This window comes from Carlito syrichta, unplaced genomic scaffold (assembly GCF_000164805.1).
Source record: "Carlito syrichta isolate Samal-C Ts95f unplaced genomic scaffold, Tarsius_syrichta-2.0.1 Scaffold311665, whole genome shotgun sequence".
Taxonomy (NCBI): Eukaryota; Metazoa; Chordata; class Mammalia; order Primates; family Tarsiidae; genus Carlito; species Carlito syrichta.
This window is the reverse complement of record NW_007255761.1, coordinates 72,972-92,450: the sequence shown is the minus strand read 5'-3', so window position 1 is coordinate 92,450 and position 19,479 is coordinate 72,972. Positions and strand designations below refer to the sequence as shown.

Sequence of the window (19,479 nt, the reverse complement as noted above, 5' to 3'; positions counted from 1 at the left end):
TATGTTTGTATGCATTTTAATTTTAGATTCAGGGTATACATGTATGTTCGTCACATGGGCATATATTGTGTAGTGATGGGGATTTGGTCTCAGGTTGTCCATTCCCTCATGGTGAAAAGCAGAAGCAACAGAGCTGGAGCTAGCCATATACATTCCTATTGAAGTTGGCATACATCCTGAGTGCTCATATTTTCTGGCCAAAGCAAATCACATGGCTAGATTCAATGAGGCAGGCTTCATTTACATAGAACCATGACAAAAGTAGAAAAAGATTAAGTTGTTGTTAACAAATAGTAAATTCTCTCACAGTCTACATTCCTGCTTACAAATCTTTACTTCGCTCCCACATAAACACATATGTCAATATTCATCCCCTTTGCAAGACATCTCAAAATCTTATCCAATTATTGTATCAGTCTCAAAGTATAGGATTTTGATCTACACACTATTCAGATGCAAGTCCTTTTAGTTTTTTTCCCTATAAAACTAACACAAAATAATAGAATAGTGACATTAAAAAGCACTCCACTTGAAAAGGAAAATAATTATTGGTCTTTAGAAATTCTGAAATCCTACCACACTGGTTAAAATGACTTTCTACCTTGGAATAAGGAATGATGCTAGATTACATACCTGACAGTAACTATCCAGTTCATTGTTTTCTATAGTGTTTTTCTTCTGGGAGGGTGTGTCCTTTTTCTGCTATTCCACATTAAAAGAGATCTTTGAAGAAAATGCTTTCCTCCATCACTGAGTAGATTTTCCAGTCTGCTTCCTGCCTTTAGAAAGTTGGATGTTAAAGGCTTATTTTAAATCTCAGTCACAGTCTCATTTAAATCCAAGCTGCCAGCACTTTAGCACTCCTGTGATTTTATCTATTTGATTAGAGTCACCTTCATGTCACAATAGCCCTACCAATGGTTTCTGAGACATGTTTGTCTTTCTGGACTTATATACATGTCTTTGAAACTTACCACACTTCTGTGAAACATCATTGGACTTTTTGTTTTATTTTGCCCATCTAAAAGTATTTGCTAGGGACATATTAATTCAATTATAGACCTTAATAAAAGGTTTGGAGGTCATATCCCCGATTAAATCTTTGTCCCCTTCTAAAACACATCCCTGGTTTGGACTTTTTCCTAGAACTGTTACATCACTATTCAATTTCCAATGTATATTTCTGTGTATTATTTAACTTTTGTTGGAACAAAAAGCAGTCCAAAATACCAGGAACCTAACATTTTTAAAAAATACTTTTTTGTTCAGTTTATTCAAGTGGGACTCAGCGGGACTCCATTTGTCTTCTCACTTTAGAACCCAGGCTTCAAAATTAATAGCTATCCAGAATATGACATTCTTATGATAGAGAGCAGGAGCAGAAAACGTGAAGAAAAACAACCCAAATGAATTTGTAATGACATACTGTCATGTCTGCTCACATTCAATGAGTCAAAGCATGTCCTATGTCCAAGTCCAAATCAATGAATGTAAAGGTACCTACACTTACCTACAGGAAAGCATAGCAAATGGGGGGGGGTAATTAATGATTGTGAGACACCAAAGCATCTACAACAATGTGCAGGGTAACACATCTAATTGAAGGACAGAGAGCAAGTGTCTAATAAAGGTAGCAATCATTATATCATAATCATTAATCAAGTTTTATTTATTAACACAAATGCGGTATGCATACCACATTCTCATCAATTACACAGTGACTTCCAATCTATTATATAGAAGTTATTAGTAAAATAAGTCATATTAAATCAAACATGATTTGGTTTGGTTTTATTACCAGTACTTTTGTTTGCTGTAAATGAATTAATTTTTAAAGATGTGGCATATCAGAATAAAAACCTGTACTTTTTAATTTAAAGAATAGTATTCAGGTGACTTTTGGTAGTATTTTATTTAAAGAGAATACAATAGAAAGAAGACAGTAATAACTTTAGGATTTTATATAAAGAGTCGGCACCTCCATCCTTAAATGCATCAGTGGTTTCCAAGTTATATTTGTGTTTGAGAGATAAGCCAAATGCCATTACTCTGACCTACAGTGGTTTGTATTTTTAGAAAAGATGAAATAGCCAACACTTGCATTTTTACATCTGCGATATGAACCAATAACCCCATGAAATTGGATGAGCACTAACCTTCTGTAAAAAATGATTAGTACCATTTTTCTAAGATAAAAATAATAAAATATGAAAATATTTGAAGGAGAAGATTTTCTTCTAAGCTGTGAATTAAATTTCTTTGAGAAAATGTTGAAAGCCACACATTTCCCCCAGAAGATAAAAAACTAAGTTGTATTATTTATTATTTTGAACTGAGCAAAAAGCCAAAAATATTACATAATCCCCTGAAAACAATTTGCTCCCTAGAATTTTTTCAATGCTTTTCATTTCTATTTGAAAAGAGAGCAAGAACACAGAGGACGAGTGTGCTAGTTGTGATGTCAGCTACAGAGGAATAAAGCTCATGGGCTGATTTTGAAGTATAGCAGGCATACAAATCAATGCATTCTAAGGATTTTTAAAACCCAGATAAATTCTGTTTTTTTCTGAAGCAATGTATTCTTTTGCTTGAGGCACCAAACACATTACAGCCTTAAATTATTTTCCAAAAAGGATATTTTGGAAGAAATACTCGTGAAATTTAGTAATAAATGTATGCTTGAAATTTTAAGGTTTCTCATCCTCATATACCACTATATGTAGAAATATTTTATAATTTAGATTTCTATCATTAAAATATTAATAAATCCTATAATTTATCACATTTACTATGTAAATATGTTGGTAAGTATGAGATAAATCTTCATTAAAAGTGAAAGGAATCTATGCAATGCTAACTCCTTTCTATTATAGTAGCAGATAATACAATAAAAAATAATAGAGACGTCATAGCCATTATGATTTTAGAAATGTTCATTTCAAGAATTTCTTTGGCCTACTGGCTTATGCAAAAAAATAACTTGGAAAATAATGTGAAGGAACCATGCCGTAAGTCAAGATTATGCTGTAAGTCAAGATTATGAAAAATTACCTCTAGACTCACAATAAACTTGAGAACTATTTAATGAAATTGCAAGTAATAAGTCAATATACTGTATATATTGGCTTTTCCTTAAGAGCCACAGTAAACTATAGACTAATTTATAGTTTAATAAGCACTTAAAATTTCCAATTAAGTAAATACATTTAATTTATTTATGATGATATAACTATAAGCTTAAATGACAAGGATGCTTCTAGAGAAGCCAGCAATATAACTTAAGTCTATTAACTCCAAACTATTCACCTAATGAGAGTTCAGGACTTTATATCCTCTACCTTTTAGTAGCACAAAACTAAGGCCAGTATCTGATTAAAGGGCTGGGAGAAGTCAATCGTATGAAGAGCACAGAAAGCGTTTATGTTCATGGGACTGGTACTTTCACAAGACTTGCCTCAGTAAACTGCTTTTTGGTACTGAAGTTTTTTTTGTGATTAGCTTTACAATGAGCTTGTGATGAATAGCCTTTCACTTAGTTGGGCACTGTGTCCTGGGAAAATTAAAGGGGTACTAGAATGGGACCCAGAAAAAAGAAGTCTTTGGCATCTTTACTGTGTTGCTCTAGACTTTGAAAAGAAAATGTATTTTCCCTTGTATTTCTTCTTTCTTGCCACTGAAATTATAAAATGCTAAAGGTCTTTGGAAAGGAGTCAAAGAAACCAAAAGCAATTCTCCAACTTCTCATGGTTCTAACTGACTCATCAGAGTAGAAGCCTACATAAGGCTTTGTGGGTGGATGGTGAAAAATCTCTTGCAGCACCTCTAGAAGCTAACATTCTCCTAAATGCTAGTCTTCTAGTAACTTCTTTTCCCTCAAGAATGAGGAGTAATCATAAAGATTAGTTTAATAATTGTCCAGAGCCACAGAGTTAAGGATGGAACTTTAGACATGGAGTTTTTATTTTTAAATACCTTTATTATAAAGATGTGTGATACAAGTCAGTGTTAGGTACCTAAGTAGTCTACACGCAGGTAAAGTTTGTGCCTCTATCAGGTCCTCACTTCCCCTGGTTTAGGATCAGGTACCCTTAGTGGTGTTACATTCCCCCCCCCACAGCAGTGTCCCTCTACTGCCTCTACTGTCCCTCTCTTGTAGCATTGTGATAAATGTTCAGGACCCATTTATGATTGAGAACATGTGGTATTCAGTTCTTTGTCTGTGATAGATCACTGAGTATGATGGAGTCTAAATCCATCCAGTTTGCTGCAAAGTCCATCATTTAGACATGAAGTCTTTAAAAACTGAACACTTAGCCGGGCTCAGTGGCTCAGCCTGTAATCCCGCGCCTTTGGGAGGCTGAGGTGAGTGAATTGCCTGAGCCCGCAGGTTCAAGACCCGCCTGGGCAACTTGGCGAGACCTCATCTCTACAATAAATCAAAAAATTAGCTGGGCATGGTAGCGCGCTCTTGTAGTTCCAGCTACTTGGAAGTCTGAGGTGGAAGGACCGCCGGAGCCCAGCAGGTCGAGGTTGCGGTGGCCAGGAGTGGCCACTGCACTCCAGTCTGGGCGACAGAGTGAGACTCCAACTCAAAAAAAAAACCAACAGCAACAAAAAAAACTGAACACTTATCAGAGAAGATAACTCTGTTTTCGGATTTGTATTCTTTGTACTTTCTTCACTCTCTATGTAATCCAGTGTGGAAAGACTGCATGAGACCTGCATGAGACCTTTGGGGGAAGGAAAAAAAAAAAAAAAAAAAAAAAAAAAATATATATATATATATATATATATATATCTCCCATACTAGTGACTTTCTTTCTTTTCATCTGGGTCTGAGAGGTAGAAGAAGGTGGAGCATAGTCATCATCTGCATTGAATTACTCATTATTTGAATTAGCATCTTAAAATTTTGTTTTCTTGGGTGCCTCAATTAATTGCTTTAAGTATTCCTTAAATTTGTCTTCCTTTTTTTCTACTTCTTTTTCATCTTATGCATTTCTAATAGACTTTACTTTAGAGAAGTTTTAAGTTCACAGAAAAATTGAGTAGAAAGTACAAAGAATTCACAAATAATTCCTAACCTCACATTCATAAGCTCCTCAATTATCAATATTCAACTCAAGAGTGATACATTTGTTACCATGGATAAATCTACACTGACATGCTATTATCACACAAAAACCATAGTTTATATAAGGATTCATTTTGGTGTTGTGCAGTATGAGGGGGACCCCCAAAAAACTGGAATTATCTTTTGGATGGTGAGCCCCTTGTAGTACAGGTTCCCCCCACTAGTAAAGTGCTCTAGAAAACCATTGGCATCAGTGTGCCAGCTAAAGTTCTTGTGAGAGACTGCGTATGTCTTCACTTTTTAAAATATATTCTTTCTTTTTATTTTTAAAAATTATTTGCGGATATTCTTTCAATGCATTTACCCATTTCATGATGAATGATTCACAAGTGCACCTGTCCACACCACTCTGAGTGTTCAGCAGTTTTTAATAAAAAATGGCATGATCTCTGTACCCCATCCTTTCTATTTACCCATGCTCAGTCCAAGTGACTTTTCTGTTGTTGTTGTTTCCCTGAATTAAAAAATAAGGCTTAAAAGGAAAACATTTTGCTTATATGGAAGAGGCAAAACAAAAACATTGAAGAAGCACGAAAAGAATCAAAACTGATTAAATCAGAAACTGTTTTGCGCTGTGGAAAAGTGTCAATAGGTGTGCTGCATCAAACAGTGAGTACTTTGAAGGTAACTGAAATTTAAACATGTAAGAATAAACAAACGATTTTTAATAAATAAATTCTGTTTTGGGGGACCCCTCATATATGGGTCTTGGCAAATCTCATATGTTACTTTTTATAATAACCTAATCTCACTGATACTTAAGTAGGTATATTAAAATTTGATGTATAATCTCAAACACAGTGACAACAAATCATGAAATATAATAGTAACTGAGCATGTTATTTATTTATTTATTGTTTTTTATTTTATTTATTGTTGTTTATTAGAGGCTATTCCCAGGATAAAGAGAGGAGACAGAACTGGGTGGATTCTATTAAAAGTAATATAAACTCTCAGTGAAAGTATTTCTCTCTGACTAGATCTGGCACTGTGGCATTGTCTGGCATCTATAATTTACAAAAATTCTAAGATGCTATGAACCAAAAGTCCTTTATCCCCTTTGAGTTACCCAAGACTTGTAGAAGTGGTAGCCATTGAGAGTGAATCCCAGTATTGGTGACATTCTCTGTCTTATATTTTCTTCTTACACTTTCTGATTCTTCTAAAATATGCCTACTCATTTTTTAAAATTCAGTTCATACATCACCCTGCTGAGGAAGCCTTCTCTTATTACTTTGCCATGACAGTGTTAATCACTCCTCCTTCTCTGCTTTATATGTAATTCTATTAGTTCATTGCATAGTAATGTCATTGTTTACATGAGCATCGCCTATCCTTAGTTGAAAGCAGGAGATATCATTAATCTCTGTTTTACAGCACAAAGCACAATATCCTGTCTACTTACTGTATGTGCTCAATAAATAATTTTATTTGAATTAACTAATGATTATGCACAGTTTGTTTTATTTTCTTTTTAGTTGAGACTTATCTTTATTTTTCCAAGTACTTTTTCTGTTATATCTCCCAAACTATTCACTATACAGATAAGCAAAGAAAACATAATGTTAATTTTTTTAACAATTAACCAATCTAATATCTATCATAAGGACCACCACAAGCTAGATAACTCAAGAAAATTAAATCTGGTCCATGTCAGTTAACTAGTCCAACTTAGTAATGTAAATGGTCTCCTTTGATGACTCAGTCCTACTTGCATGGTTCTACCAAATGTAAAGTCTGAGATTTTTACTATGCTTATTTTCAATATAGCATTTGGATATAGGGTAGGAATGGGTGCTTCAAGACTTCATTCTTTATATGTTCACACTAATCTTTGCTGTAGAGTGCTGTAGAGACAGTAATCTGGTCTTCGCTTAGACTACTGACAAGTATATACTGGTCTTATCTAGTATTTTGTTTATTTGTTTGTTTTGGCAGGGATGTGGAAGCATGGCAAATGAGTTAGTACCCCAAACTGCAACCTCTATTTCTAACCACTGGTCTTCATCTATTAACTCCTCATTCATTACAGCTTCATCATTGTGAGCCCAGCCCTATGTCAGTGCCATCAAACTATATTTTTCAATTAGTTAAAAATGTGATTCTCATGCACGCAATGCAAATATATGGTAAGCATTTGTTAAATGTCGTTAACTTACTTAATGAGAGAAACAGTAAGATGGTAAAGCATGCGGAAATAATTAAGTGGAGGTTTATATAGACACTCAATAAAAGAAACACTTAAATACGTTTCCTAATAAATAAAAAAAAGTTCATCATCCTTCTGAGCAATGAAATGATAACTCTTTTGGTTATCTTTTCTACTGCAGACAAAGATAAAATCATGTAACTTTACAAAGTCTGGGCCCTAATAAAGAGTAAATAATGTAATAAAAATAGTTCACTCTTAGAGTATTAAATAATTTGTAAATAGAAATGTTAGACAATAATTAAGTATAACATTAAAAAGTCATAGTCATCCTTTTGTCTTATTTTCAAGTCTCAGATAGTTTCAGACAGTAATAAAGTCCTTCAAGGATTTTCAGTTCCATTAATTAGATCACACCTGAATTTCTGGAAAGTCTCACCCTGCCTTATGTAGAATGCAGGATATCAGAAGGCATACAACAGGCATTTTCCCATACTCATTTAACAATTGCCATTTCATTTCCCTCCTTGACTATTAAAAGTGTTTGTTTTTAGTGTTTTTCCAAAAGTATTATTGCCGTCCTCTTTTAGATGTTATGGAGCATGCCACTAATCTTATCTTAGATTTCTGACTCTCATTATCTATATCTGCATATTTCTACTCTGCTTCTTTTATTCTGTGATGTCAACTTGATTAAATCAGGGTGGAGCTAGGAAAAGATATAAAGAAGAAAACTCATTCAAGTAATCTATTTTCCTCAATCCTAAAGCCAAGGTGATAAAGCTTTCAAATTCCTCTTCCTTTCTGAACAGATTGTTCTCTATATAAAATTATAATCCAGTGCACAAGACCTGGCTATTAGTACATCCATGAAGAACATTTGGCAATTATCATTCCTTAATTCCTATTGTATCCAGTCTTATCAAATAAGACAGAAATAAGCCTTGAGTGCCAAATATAATAGTGACTTCTTTGTTGAGTCATCAAACTTTTATAAACCTTTATTTTATTTCATTTTATTTTTATGCTTTTTAATAATTTTTAATTTTAAATATGTGGGGTACAATTCAAGGTTAGGTATACATCTGTTCATTATGCAGGTACCCTCATTGATGAGGTGTCCCCCGCAACCCCTGACAGTTCCCCACTACTGCCAATTCCGCTCCTGCCCTCCCCTGGCAGTTTCCTACCACTATCAATTCTTTTCTTACAGTATTATAATAGTTGTTCAAGGTCTGCTTATGAGTGAGATCATATGATACCCGGCTTTTTGTTTCTGTGATAGTTTTATGGTCTCTAAGTTCATCCAAGTTGCTGCGAATTTCATAATTTTGTCCTGCTTTGTGACTGCATAATGTTCCATCACATACATGAACCACATTTTTTAATCCAGTTCTCTTTTGATAGGCAGTACATTTGGTTCTATGTTTTTCTTTTCTGTTGTAAATAATGCTACAATAAACATGCATGTGCAGGTATCTTTTCCCTTTAAACCATTACCGTATATTTTATACCCTCATGACAAATTTGTAATTTCTTAGACAAACAAAAAAGATATGTTATACTCTGATATATCTCTAGATTTTTTTCTTAATGTTTTCCTCATTATATCCTATTCTCTAATCAAAATGAGATCTGTTATTTTCTCTATGTGCTTCTGAATTTGGCATGCTGATCTTTTTGCCTGGTACACATTTCCTCAGCTCTTGTGGCCAAATCTTAGTCATCTTTCCTGTCTCAGCTAAGAATGACATACAGAATGTCTCTTGTGTGATTCCATATTATGCTGTGTTTCATAAAATCTAGAATATACAGTTGTTCTTGTTGTCTATTGATACATAATGAACCATCATAAATTTAATGACTTAAAATAACAAAAGTCATTTACATGACTCCTGAGTCTGCAATTTGTGTGGACCTCTGTGAGAGTAGTTATCTCTGCTTTTAGTGCCATTGGGTTTTATCAACTGGAACTGGAATATTCACTTTCAAGAAGGGCTCATTTACATGCCTGATGAGTTGATCCTTGCATTGCCTGGAAAAAAAAATGAGCTTACCAAAGGACTGTTTGAACTTTCTTACATAAAGGAAGCTGAGTTCTTAGAGTGAAATCCTAAGATATAGTAAAATGAAATTGCCCATCTCTTAATATCTGGAGCTAAAAACTAGTAAAGCATGACTTCTACCTTATTTAGTTGATCAGATAGTTATATCACTCACCAAGACTTAAAAGGAGGGAGTATAGTCTCCACCTTTTGATGAGAGATATATTAAAAAATTTTCTAGTCATTCTTAATCTACCATGACCATATTACATTGCCTATTTTGAGTTTCTTTTGTTTTTGTTTTTGTTTTGCTCCCACCAGAATATACACATTGTATTTTAGAACTTACTGCATTTCAGATTGTGACATTTCTATTGACTTATCTTTAGCTCACCAGCTCCTTTCTGGACTAATGTCTACTTATTAGCCCATCAAGGGCATTCTACATTCCTATTACCTTAATTTCTATTTCTGACATTTTCTTTTGATTATTCTTAAAGCTTTTATATTTCTTAGGTTAGTCATCTGGTTTTGCATGCTGTCTACTTATTTTATTATTGATATTTTATTTTAACACATGAATTATAGTTATTTAAAATCTTCTATCTAATATATCACACCTTTCATGTTCTGATGTTGGCTTTCACTCTTCAGACTATGTTATTTTCTTGCCTTTTAGTATGTATTGTATTTTGTTGTTGTTGAAAGACAGACATAATATATTGATAATAAAAACTGGGTAAAATAGTCTTTTAGTGTGAGGATTTATGTTAATTTGTCTAGGAGTTGAATTGCATTTAATAGTTTTTGGTGCCCAAGTCTTGCAATTCTTCTGGTGTCACTTTTATTACCTATCTTGGCTTTAGACCTCTCTGAGGATGCCAATTCAGAGACAGTCTGTGTCTTTTAGTTGTTCAGCTGTAATCTACTCTTATTGTACTGAAATCCTGTAGTTGTGGTAATAAAGTATGAGGGAGAAGGAGTATTCTATAATCTGCCAATTAAATCTCAATCTTTTAGTGGACCTATTTCACTAGCTAGTGGGTTTCATAAGAGCTTATTTTTATATAGTATCTTCCTCTTAGGAAAAATGGAAAGACTAGAAGAAATGGAGTAAGATGGATGCCTTTTCCTCACAATTCTGGGCAACATTTTGATAAAGTCTTTTTCACTGATGACTAGGCTATTGCTATGGAAAACGTTTGGGGTATACATTACAAGGATTACTCTTGCCCCAAAGAATCTTTCCTAGATTTTCACCTTGAGAACATGGTGAGATTCCTAGAGAAAGGAACATGAAACTTTTCCTTCCCCAAGACTTTAGTCCCCAGAAGTTTCCCTGCATCACATTAGCCCAATTCTATCTCCAGCAATTCATTAAGATTACCACGAGTGTTCTGCTAGTTGTTAGCTACAATGCCTTCTACTCTAGGAAAGCAGATCATTGCTGTAACTTTATGAATTCACTTGTCTACCTAGATTTTGGAGTGGTGTTTGTCCTGAAAATCTAATTCTCTGATACATTCAAGATATCATTAATGTTTTAGTTTGTCCAGGTTTTTTCTTTCTTTAAGGATGAAAGTGATAACTTCTAAAGTTGTTTACATTTTATAGATAAAACTGAAAGTCACTTCCAAATATAATTTTTAAAATGATCACACCCAGCAAGATGGCTATTAGCAAAAAGTCAAAAGATAAAAATATGTTGGCAAGGGTGAGGAGAAAAGAGAACTCATACACTGTTGGAAAAAATGGAGATTTGTATTCTTATATTATAGAAAGTAGTATAGAAGTTTCTAAATAAATTTAAAATAGAACCACAATGTGATTCAGTAATTTCTTTTCTGGACATGTAACCAAAGGAAATGAAATTGCCACCTTGTAAAGATATTTGCACTTCCAGGTTTATTGCAGTGTTATTCAAAATAACCAATATATAGAAACAATGTAAGTGTATATCAATGGACAAATGAATACAGAAACTGTGGTATCTATATAGACTGGAATAATAGTCAGCTCTAAAAAAGAACAAGCTCTTGCCATTTGTCACAGCATGGATGAACCTGGAGAACATTATGCTAATGGAATAAGCCAGACACAGACAACTATTACATTATCTCATTTTTCTCACCTATGGGTGGAATCTTTTTAACAAGACTAAATATACAAAGAGAAAACGAGTGTTTATCAGAGGTGGGAGGAGGGGATGGGAAGATTTAGGCCAGAGGCTGCAAAGTAGCAGATATGTAAGATAAGCAAATTGAGAGAGCTAATGTACTACATGAGAACTATAGGTGATAAAATTGTAATGCATACAGAATTCATACTAGGTGAGGTTGTAGTTGCTCTTGTCACTGAAGTAAAAAGAAACAACTATGTGAGTTAATAGGCTAATTTACTTCACTGTAGTAATCTTTTTACTACCTATATGTATCCAATAACATCATGCTGCATATCTTAAAAATACACAAAACATATTTTTAAAAAGAAAACAAAAAATCAATATCTAATCTCTTTTTCAATAACACACATATATATAAAATCATATTTGGAGGAATATATGTTAAATATGTTAGAGAACACAGTAGAGAGGTTAGGAAAACAGTAGTGAATTGAATAATAGAAAAGGGGAAAATGGCCGGCCGTGGTGACTCAAGCCTGTAATCCCAGTACTTTGGGAGACTAAGATGAGAGGAATGCCTGACCCCAGGGGTTTGAAAACAGCCTGGGCAACTTGGCAAGACTTCATCTCTACAATAAATTAAAAAATTAGCTGGACATGGTAGCAAGCGCACACCTGTAGTTCCAGCTATTGGAAGACGAAGATGGAAGGATCGCCTGAGCCTAGCAGATCGAGGTTGCAATGGCCCTGAGCATGCCACTGCACTCCATCCAGCGTGGGCAACAAAATGAGATTCAGACTCCCCCCACCCCCCCCAAAAGAAGAAGAAGAAGAAGAAGAAGAAGAAAGAAAGAAAAGGGGAAAATAATGAAATACAACTTTAAAAACATGCTAATTTTTTTTTGTTGTTCAACTATGGGCTTTATGGGCTTTAAAAAGAAAACAGTATTGGAATTGATGAATACGTGAATCCAATGAAGATATTAAAGATGTGGATCCTTATGTTTCTCCTCTCTGCTGTCCACATATTCCATGCATTCTATTCTGAGGCTCCTTACAGAGACTGGTTTAATTCCTTATTATTCTACCATCTTGGCATTCCTAGTCAAATTCTACATTCTTCCTCAGAAGCATATAGTAAACCTCTCCTTGGTTTCAGTGGCTAAATTTGGGTTCCATAGAAATACATGACATAATATTGAATATTTGGGTTCCGTGGAAATACATGACACATTATTGAACAATGCTGAAAGAAAAATAAAATTGGGGGCATTAATTATCTCATCAGAATTACCTCAATCATTTCCTTAGCATATATGAAACAAAATGTATATGTACATAAAACTCAGAAAATTATATATAACATATTTACCTACAAGCTCAAATTCAGTCTGTAAGTCTGAACTCATGAGCTCATCATCTGATTCCTTAATATGTCACTATCTGGTACGTATTTTTTATACTAGTATTACCATATCATATAGTTGGATTATTCAGTATCCTTTCTACTTTTCTTCATCTCCAACATAATATATATGGAGACACATACATATGCACACACATATATGTGATTCCTCATATTCCTCATATATATATATATTTCTCCTGGATTTCCCCTGATTTTTTCTTCTTATTGTTTTTATATCAAACTAGGTCTGCCTTATTTTAATCATAGACAACAAACAGTCTTCTAGGACATTCATCTACAAATTTTTTTCACCCTATAATTTCCTCTGTATCCTTCCCTACACAAGAACCTACAACTAACTTTGATTGCCAAGGTGACTGGCACGAAGTTCTTTCCTAGCTTTCAAACTAATTTTCTATTCTTCCTCAATATGCCATTCCTTTTCATTAATGTAATTCTTCCCACTGCCCTCCCAAAGACAACCTGCTTATTCTGCTTCTTAGTCTGAAAAGACCTGTTTCTTATTTTATATTTTGCTTTAGGGTCTTTATGAACACATTTTATCCAGAACTAAGTAGTCAGTTTCTCTTTTATTAATCAAAAGCCTACTTGTATTTCAAGAAAAATTCAAATCTCAACATACTTATAAAGTTATTTTTGATAGCTTTTTTATTCCTTGTCTGTACCTCCCAGCACATCTGTATGTTAATATAAGTGTATGTATAGTCAGGGAGAAGGACTGAAGCGGGGAAGGAGGCTAATATTTACAGATTACAGTGCTAGGATTTATAAATTATATTATTTTTTAAAAAGATCTCATGCCTTATCATGTTTATTTTATATATAAGCAAACTGAATGATAGTATAAAAAACAAATATCAGCCAGGATATAAACAGTGTTCTGTTACATTCTAAAACTTTTCTGTTTCAACCAAGAGAGGAAAAAATCACCTCTCAGTATCTTTCAGTGAAACCCAGTAATACTCTCAAATGGTCCCAGATAATTTCTTTATGTTAGTTTAATTTTTTCCAACTAGATTAACAGGGAGGACATGAAGAAAGTCACTTACATATGTGATTGACACTCATCACTCTTTCTTACAACTAGTTACCTCCATGTCTGCCTCTTTTGCCTCCTTTATTGCGATTTCTTTAAGATAATGAACAATAAATCCTTAATTTTTCAATTTCTATTATTTTTATGAATGGATATATGTATTAATTAATTAAGAAAGGACATGTTCTTAGCATAGTAGATAGTTTTAAAAAATATTTTTGACTTAATATTAGGAAAAAATGCTAGTTGATTATGACTTGATAAACAAAAAGGTAGAAATAACAATAAGACTAGATATAGTATTTTTGCATTTAATAAGTAATCGTAGCATTTAAAAAATAAAATTTCTATATTTTAATGGGTCCTTGCATTTACTCTTTTCAACTACATTCCCGGGTTGTATCACCTGAGTCACAAATATGCAGCATAATATTTTCAAAAACTCCAAATATTTAAAAATAAGCCCTTATGTTACCTAATTTATTTTTCATGGAAGTTGGCAAACTGAAATTATGGCAAACTTCTACTTAGTTTTGTAATTTTGCTTTTTAACTCTTCATATTTAATGAATAACTGAGATGAGTTTTAGAGGATATTTTGCCGTATAATTTAAATCCATTACTAAAATATGGGAGCTACAAAACTTTAGGGCTATACAGAAAAGATTAATACTTTAAAATGAATATACTTTCATTACTAGTGATAATGTAATAAAACAAGTTTATTGCAATAGCATTGTTAATATAAGTGGATACCAAGGAAAATTAATAACTAACTTACCAAATGTGTTTTGTTTTTATTCACATAAAGTAGATTTAAAATTGGTCTTACCTTCAAGTACCACTTATGAAGGTGAGTGATAATGTAATCGTGAAATTATGTAACCTATAAACTCTAACTAACTCTTCCAAAGACTCAAGGTGACCACCAATCAGTTATTGTTTTAGAAGAACAAAATAAAGAAATACTGTACAATAAAAACAAAAACACAAATGTGCTTCATGTTGAAGAGCATATATGAGCTGCTTTTTGTGGAGACTAAGTTAATGAAACAAGATATAATTGTACACAAAATAATTAAAGGCTAAAATAGATTTTATCATATACCCAAAGATTCAGAACCATGTGCTTTCAGATTTATAGTTTAAAGAAAAAGTTTCTTTCAGATTTGGGTAATTGGTGAATAAAATGTCTACAAATCTTTAATGTTGCTTGATATTTAAATAACTGATATGACTTAAGATGTTATAATGTACATGTTAAAAGGCAAATATTAGTCTAGACAGAATTTTATCCATATTAGAAAATAAAAAGTAAAAATTAACTTGTATGGAACTTTTGACTTCTATCTGGGATATATAAATATGGAAAGAGCATCATTCTCAACCCAATAAATCTACAAAACGTACAGATTTTTCTGAAACCTTACAAGGCAAGAAACTATGGAATTCTGACTAAAAAATTACTTCATGTAAATATAACAAAAAATACTTGTCAAAACAGGAAAGTAGAAACATTATTTGTCCCAATATGGACTGATGTTTCAGGATATTTAAAATATTTCATGAGCAGGGCTCGGTGGCTCAGCCTGTAATCACGCGCCTTTGGGAGGCTGAGGTGAGTGGATTGCCTGAGCCCGCGGGTTCGAGACCCGCCTGGGCAGGCGAGACCTCATCTCTACACTAAAATCAAAAAATTAGCCGGGCGTGGTAGCGCACGCCTGTAATTCCGGGTATTCGGAATGCTGAGGCGGAAGGATCGCCGGAGCCCAGCAAGTCGAGGCTGCGGTGGCCGGGAGTGGCCACTGCACTCCGGTCTGGGCGACAGAGTGAGACTCCGACTCAAAAAAATAGAAAAAAATATTTCATGAATAAAATAAATTTTCCACAGTCCAGATAGCACTGGACCCAGAAATAAGAAGTTTGCATTTTGATCCAGGCTATAGTCAAAGTGTGACCTTGGTATCCTATAGTATTTATACTAGCCTCAGTTCAACTCCTTCTTAGAGCATTTCTCTTTATTTTCACAGGAGTTTTCCACTCTTCTAAATTTCTCCATTGTTTTAAGATGCTTCTAATAGATTAATGTTACTTTAGTCTATAATTTCTATCTTCTTTGCATACATGTTATTATAACACAAGTTGCAATATCCTACTTGATGTTTGCATGTGAGTACAATATATTCTAATTTGAATATTTATTTAGTGAAAGGTTTGGAATTTGTAACATTCTGCTCTATCTGTAGATTATTCAGAAAAAATGGACACATATATCTTTGTCCAAGTTACATAGACTATATATCATAAAAAAGGATATGCAATCAGTATTTACATGGGAGTATAAGCCCATGTATGAATATACATTTTAGTTTCTTTTTCTCATAATTTCTAACTGATTTTAGCAGCACACCTCACATTTAAAATGCCATTTTCATGAGATTTTTTTTCTTAAGTATTCAAAGGAGTGGGACTCAAGACCACTGTGTAGCAGCAGACTGGCACCACTCTCACTGAGCAAGGCAGAGAATAGGGACCCAACTATCAATAAACAGAAGCACCTTAAACATTTTGGGAAGGGTGACACACCCTACACCCAGCAAAGATCTCTTTGAACACACAGAAAGCATAAAATAATGGGGGTGGTGGGAATTCAGGTGCCCCCCCACCCCATTCCTTAGGCTAGCACAAGAACTGAAACCCTGCCCAGCAGACAAAAGTGGATGAGTGAGTCAAAGACACTTTGAGATAGTCACCCTGTCCTAGATGGGACAGTGCCTGCAGAAGCAGCTATCAGAGCACAAACAATAGAAATGACCCAGAATGATCTGCCCCAGATGACAGCTACAGAAATTAGAGAATGGATGGTAAAAGTAAACAGGAGCCAACAGAAACTGGAAGTGAAACCCACTGATGTCATACATGAAGCTAAAACAGAGGTGACCAATTTCAAAAAGGCCCACTCTGAAATAATGGAAATGAAAATCTTCATCCTGGAAATCAAGAACACACTGACAAGTACAGTTATCAAGAAAAACTAGGCAGAGGAAAGAATCTTAAAGCTTGAAGACCAACATATGGAACTAACTCAATCTAAAAAACATAGAACAAAAGCTGAAAAAGTAGGACCAAAGTCTCCGAGAAATGTAGAACTATGCCAAGAAGCCAAATCTATGACTGATTGGTATCCCTGAAGCAGAAAGGGAAATGGAAAATGCAATAGAACAAACAAACATTTCATGAGATAATTCAAGAAAATTTTCCATGCCTAGTCAGAGAGATAACAATTCAAGCACAAGAGATTCAGAGAACTACCACAGGTATCATATGAGAAGACCATTACCAAGATATATAGTAATTCTCCTCCAGGAAAAAAAAAATGGAACCAAAAAAAAATCCTAAAGTCGGTGAGAAAGAAAGGTCAGACTACCTTCTGGGGAAAATCCATCAGCATCACTCCAGACTTATCTGCAGAAACACTACAAGCCAGAAAGAACTGGAATTCAATTTTTAGTTTTCTTAAACATAAGCAATTTCAGCCAAGAAATTTCTACCCTGCCAAGCTAAGCTTAACTAGTGATGGAGGACTAAATTTTTTCCCAGACATCCAAATCCCTAAGATAATATGTTGCCTCAAGTATAGCCCTTCTGGAGATGAATAAGAGAGGACTTTGCTACTCACATAATCATAATTAGAGACCTCAATACGCTGCTAACAGCCTTAAAGAAATCATTAAGGCAAAAAGTCAACAAGGAGATTCATAATCTTATCTGAACACTCAATCAAATGTATTTAATAGACATCTATAGAAAACTCCACCAACAACTACAGAGTAAACATTCTGTCATCAGCACATGGAATATACTTCAAGATCAATTACATTTTCATTTATAAATGAAGTGTAACAAATTTCAAAAGGTAAAAGTAATGTCATATATCTTTTAAGATCACAGTGCAATAAAATAATTATCACCACCAACAAAATCTCCCTCAAACACACAGATACTAAGTAACATGCTGTTGAACGACTCACAGGTCAACTCAGAGATCAAGACAAAAATAAAAAGATTTCTGAAAACAAATGAAAGCAAAGACACATCATATCAGAATCACTGGGATGGCATGAACTCAGTGTTGAGATAAAAATTCATAGTATTGCACATACACACCCAGAAAATAAAAAGATCAGGCTGAACATGCTGGCTCATGCCTGTAATCCCAGCATTTGGGGAGGCAGAGGAGAGAGAATTTCCTGAACCCAGGGGTTCGAGTCCAGCCTGGGTAACTTGTCTCTAAAATAAAATATTTAGCTGCGTGTGGTGGGACCTGATTTTTTGAAAGGATAATAAGATTGATGAATCCCATGGACTGACGGGCTAAAAAAAGTGAAAGTTCAAATAAACACAATTAAAAACAAAAAAGTCAAAGTCAACCTCTATGGAAAGCAGTGGGTGATTTCTAAAATAACTTCAAACTAATTTTCCATGTCATCCAGCAATCCCTCTCCTGGAAGTATAAATTGTTCTACATAAAAGACACCTGCACACACATGTTGACTGCTGCTCTAATCACAGTAGCAAAATTGGACTAACCCTGCTGCCCATCCAAAGCAGACTGGAAAAAGAAAATATGCTACGTATACATGATGGAATATCACAGAAGAACAAAATCATGTCCTTCACAGCAACTTGGATGTCGTTGGAGACCATGATATGAAGTGAACTATCACAGAAACAAATAACTGAATACTGCATGTTCTCGCTCAGAAATGGGCCCTGAACATTTTTCATATTAGTTCAAAGGTGGAATCAGTAGTTGCCAGTCACTGCTAGGGGAGAGAGAGAAGGAGGAAACTGTGGGACTTGCAACAACACAAAGAGTCCCTGGTTCACTACTTGAGGTAGTGAGGGCCACCTAAAAGCCCAAACTTCACCTGTATGTAACCTACTTATGTAGCAAATCCCCAATAGTACCCAATAAATATATAAATTATCTTTTTAAATTTGAAGTCAACTTTAAAAATTATTGGAGTTCAAGAGGGTTCAGAGCAAAGCAAGTTTCTACACAATTACAATTCAGAACAATACAAATATCGAGGTACAGAGGATTCAGAGAACATCACACAGTCATTTTTCTATACATCAGTAATGAAATAGCTAAAAATAAATCCAAGAAAACAATCATTTTTACAGTGGCTACAAAAAATATAAAATGTTTTGGAATCAATTTAACAAAGGAGATTAAAGATTTCTACAAGAAAATTAGAAAACACTGATAAAAATAATTTAAAGCTATACAAACAAATGGAAAAACATTTCATACTCATGGATGAGAATGAATATCATTGAAATGACCAAACTTCTCAAAGCAATCCAGAGAGCAAATGAAAATTCCTATCAGATTCCAAAGTCATATTTTGCAGAAATAAAAAAAAATCCTAAAATGTGTATGAAACCAATATACAGCTAGAATAGTCAAGGCAATCCTTAGCAAAATGAATAAAGCTGGAAGTATCACACTATCTGACTTCAAAATATATTACAAGCCTATAGTAACCAAAATATCAT

At 34.0% G+C, this 19,479-nt stretch overlaps 1 long non-coding RNA gene across 1 annotated transcript in view; it reads right to left on the bottom strand.

The window, feature by feature from the left end:
• LOC110596618 overlaps positions 1–19,479 on the bottom strand; it is a 41,252-nt gene that overhangs the window by 8,230 nt on the left and 13,543 nt on the right. The window contains exon 2 of the long non-coding RNA XR_002482587.1: positions 634–779. This is a non-coding gene — a long non-coding RNA (uncharacterized LOC110596618). The remainder of the gene's footprint in view (positions 1–633; positions 780–19,479) is intronic.